Source organism: Pteropus vampyrus, unplaced genomic scaffold (assembly GCF_000151845.1).
Source record: "Pteropus vampyrus isolate Shadow unplaced genomic scaffold, Pvam_2.0 Scaffold29, whole genome shotgun sequence".
NCBI lineage: Eukaryota > Metazoa > Chordata > Mammalia > Chiroptera > Pteropodidae > Pteropus > Pteropus vampyrus.
This window is the reverse complement of record NW_011888810.1, coordinates 6,878,865-6,883,343: the sequence shown is the minus strand read 5'-3', so window position 1 is coordinate 6,883,343 and position 4,479 is coordinate 6,878,865. Positions and strand designations below refer to the sequence as shown.

Sequence of the window (4,479 nt, the reverse complement as noted above, 5' to 3'; positions counted from 1 at the left end):
ATAAGTCCAAGGACAAATGGCATATTAATCTATGTAAAGTGCCTGGAAGACGGCAGGGATTATGTTAGCTCCCTATACTGAGAGGAATAGAGTGTGCAACTGCAGTCTCTGGCTTTGGCCACTAGAGGTCACCTCTGATCTCTACTTGTGAAATTGAGGAACCTGCGCCTCAGAGGAGATTTGAGTCACTAGGGTGCCTGGTGACCCGGCTGCTGCCCAGTACTTCTGAGTGATACCCCTATACTAGGGCAGGGCCACCTGTAGATCATGGCCTCCAGATGGCCTCCAGTGTGGTGGAGGAATCAGACCAATCACATAATCACAAAAACTAATTGTATAGGTACATGTGCTAGATGTAGATTAGATATTACAAATCCAGATTTGGTAATCACTGCTATGATACAATGAAAAAGTTTTCAGGAGGTGTGGAGGAAGGCCAGAGACACTGTAGCCAGGAAGAAGGCCGACACCCTATTCTCCAAACACGGCATTTTCTGGCAGGGGGCCGGGGTGGGGAACAGGCACAAGACTCATCCGTTTGATAATTCTTCCATTAAAAATGAAGTTGATCTGTTTCCACTCTGGCATGCAAGAAGCTCAGAAGTACTCACTTCATCCTACAGCAAACTGAAGAGTCAATGACTCTTAGATCTGTAAGATAAGTCAGGTTACAGGGCAAACCACTGCCCCCACAAGTTGGAGAGAGTGACAACAGCAGAAACTCGCAAGCAGAAAAGCCTATGACAACCAGTGCCAGGGTAGGGAAACCTGAACTGTAACTAAATTGCTGGAGGTGCAGTGTGGACAAGTCTGAGGGAGAAAAACTCCAAGGCACCCAGTCATGGGGGATTTTTGTGCATTTAACCCCCTGGAGTTCTATCAGGTTCTCACAGAAAACAGATTAATCCCTTTATGCTTCTGGCAGGGAGAGTATAAGGAACCACTTCTGTTCTTAATGAGATCTGCCCCACATAAGGAACTTAAAATTTAACCAGAGCCTAACCAGCTGGGGTTTTAGAACCCTCAATGTGGAAGAAAGGAAATACACAACTCCAGCCAGCTCTAACCAACTGATGGAGATTGGCGGGGGAACTGAGAAGCAGTGTGAAGTTCACAGTCCAGAAGCACACAGGCTCACTAAAGGACTGACCTGATGATAGGACTATAGAATGCTTCCCCTCTTCCTACACTTTGCCACCACAGTACTAAAGGCCTATTTACAGCAGTTTCTTTTACCTAGTACATTGTGTCCATAAAAACATTTCAAGACATATTAAAAGGCAAAAAAGTCTGAAGAGACAAAGCAAGCATCAGAGCTAGATTCAGATATGGCAGAGATATTGGAATTATCAGATCAGGAACTTAAAACAACTATGATTAATAAGCTAAGAGCTCTAATGGATAAAGTAGACAGCATGCAAGAACAGATGGGCTATGTAAGCAGGTGAAAATTCTAAGAGATATGCTAGAGATAAAAAACACTTAGATGAAAAATGCCTTTGACGGGTTTATTAGTAGACTGGATACAGCTGAGGAAAGAATCTGAGCTAAAAGATTTCTCGACACCTCTAAAACTGAAAAGGAAATAGGAAAAAGATGTTTAAGAAAATAAATTCCAAGTACTATTGAACAATTGCAGAAGGAGTGATGTATGCATACTGGGAATACCAGAAGGAAAAGACAGAAAATATATTTGAAACAAATATATATTTGACTGAAAATTTCTCCCAAGTTAATGTCAGACACCAAACCACGATCCAGGAAGCTCAGACAAAACTAAGCAGAGTACATGTCAAAAAACATGACAACTAGTCATTTCAAAAAAATTTTTTTCAAAAAAATCAGAGATAAGGAAAATATCCTGAAAGAAGCCAGAGGGGGAAAAAAATAACTTCCCTATAGAGAAGCGAAGATGAAAATTACATCTGACTTCTCAGAAAACAGCAAGCAAGAAGAGGGTAGAGTGAAATATTTTAAATGTTGAGAGGAAAAAAACTACCAACCTAGAATTCCGTACCCTTTAAAATTATTCAAAAGTGAAAGAGAAATAGACTTTCTCAGACAAAAATGGGGGGGGCGCGCGGAGTTGAAGGAATTAGTTCAGTAGACTTGCCTTGAAATAAATGTCAAAAGTTATTTAGAGAGCAGGAGAATGAAAGAACCTCTTTCAGAAAGCAGAACAGAAAGACTAAAGAGATGAAGAGAATAAAATTAGAGTTTCAACTCAGGCCCAACATCTGACTAAAAAGAGTTGCAGAAATAGAGAACAGAAAATTAGTGGAGGGTGCGAGGGAGGGGATGAGAAGGGGGATGTTATTGAAATAAGAAAAGCTCTCAGAAGTGAAAGATATGAGTCTCCAGACTTAGGCCGGTAAATTAAATTTTGCGAGCTGCACGCTGGAAATAAAGAGAAAATCATAAGGATTTTCTAAAGAACAAAAAGATTTTCTGAGATGGTGGGGGACAAGAAGAGCATGCTTCTTAGCATCAGTGCAAGCTAGAAGATAACACATCAATGCCTTCATTATTCTGAGTGAAAATTTTCAATGTAGATTTCAGTATGCAACCAAACGCTCAACCAAGTGTGAAGCTAAAATAAAAATATTTCCAGATAAGCAAGGGGTAAATCAATGTGTTCCTATGCAGCCTTTGTTAGAAAGTCACTGGAGTCTATAGCCATGCTACCCTGAACAAGCCCAATCCCATCAGATCTTGGAAGCTAAGCAGGGTCAGGCCTGGTTAGTACTTGGATGAGAGACCACCTAGGAAGACCAGGTGCTGTAGGCATAAAAAATTTAAAAAATAAGGGAAAATAAAAAAAATAAGGGATCTTAAACTGACGAGGTCCTTGCAATCTGTGAGGTCAGCCAAGGGTTGCCTCACCTAAAAAAATAAAAAGTCACTGGAGAATGTGCTTCAGCAAAACAAAGCTGCAAAGCTAGAAAGTAGAAGGCAAAGCAACCACCAGGAAACGAAGAATCAACCTGAGGAGAATGATCTAGGAAGGTGATTCCAGAGTGGCCGGTTTGATTGGACCAGGAATATGAAGAGCTGAAGAAGGAAGTTGTCCAGGGAAAAAAATGAAACTAAAAAGTTACCTGATTGGTCTAACCAACTAGAATCATTATCTGTTGGAGCGTTTGGATAAGTACATATATAATGGGAAAATGTAATTACCAACTCCAGGGAAAAAAATGTTACAAAAATTTTTATTGTGACATTTTTAAAAGAACTTCGGGGTGCAGGTGTAAGAAAGCTAAATCATTAGTCAATAATTACCGCTTTTAATTTTTAAATCAAGAAACAGTATGAGCACATTATTTTAAGATACTGAGATAAATGCCAACAGAAACAGCTTAAAAGAGATGGATGTGGGGAACAGGGCTAGATGGAGGTGGGCAGAGTTGGGACAAAAGACTGCTGGCATTTGATGTAAGCATTTTAGTAACACTGGATTTTTAAAACCAGATATATGACTAGTTTGATTTTTTTAACTTAAAATTATTTTGAAATATGAGAGATAAAAATCGAATGTCTACTGTAGGCCATGTTCAAATTCTAGCTTTGCTGCTGTGGGCAGTTACTTAACACTGTTTGGGCCTTGATTTTCTTATCTGTATATTACAATATTTATTGTAGCAGAGATTGCCTGGCCCCTTCCCCATTCTTTGATAACAATAGAACTTGTGAAATAATAGGTAGTATATAATATTGATCTCTGCTCCCAGTTCCTGGAACAGAGCTCCTAAAACTCTTGTAATTTATTTCCTAAATGGTAAGATAGTCTTTTGTTCTAATGAGGCAATGCTTTGTGGGCTCCTGAATGACTCTTGGATGGGGGCTGTTCATCAGAAAGATAAAGCCATGATTAAAAACGTGGAACTTTCAGCCCCACACTCCATCCTCAGGGAAGGGAAGAGGAGCTAGAGATTGAGTTAGTGACCAATCATGCCACCATAAAAAACCTGAAAACAAAACAAAACAAAAAAGCCCCTAAAAGTACACAATTAGGAGAGCTTCTGGGTTGTTGAACACATCCACATGCCAGGAGGATGGTGCACTCCAACTCCCCAGGGACGGAAGCTCCTGTGCCCAAGACCTTTCTGGACCTCACTCTACGTGCCTCTTTATCTGGTTGTTCATCCATATCCTTTATAACAAACCTGTAAACAGAAGTTTCTCTGAGTTCTGTGAGCCATTCTAGCCAATTATCGGTCCCTGAAGAAGCACTCGTGGGAACCCTGATTTATAGCTGGTCATCAGATTCAACTGGAAGAGGAGCTAGACAGCACCTCTCCCAGAGAGGAGTGGCAAAGAATTACTACTATGTAATCTGGAAATATATACATAAATGTTTAGCTTACAGGGTGGTTGTAAGAATTATAGCTAATTTGTAAAATGTGCCTTGCCTATAGTAAGGGATAAATAAATGTTTTATTCTTGTTATTCTTTTAAAAGGTCACATTTAGCGTCGGAGAG

At 40.0% G+C, this 4,479-nt stretch overlaps 1 non-coding gene across 1 annotated transcript; it reads left to right on the top strand.

Moving 5' to 3' along the window:
- Window positions 1-2,668: 2,668 nt before the first annotated feature.
- On the top strand, window positions 2,669-2,787 carry LOC111737647. The gene has a single exon (XR_002779503.1). It is a non-coding gene; the product is annotated as a 5S ribosomal RNA (ribosomal RNA).
- The last annotated feature ends 1,692 nt before the right edge of the window (window positions 2,788-4,479 follow it).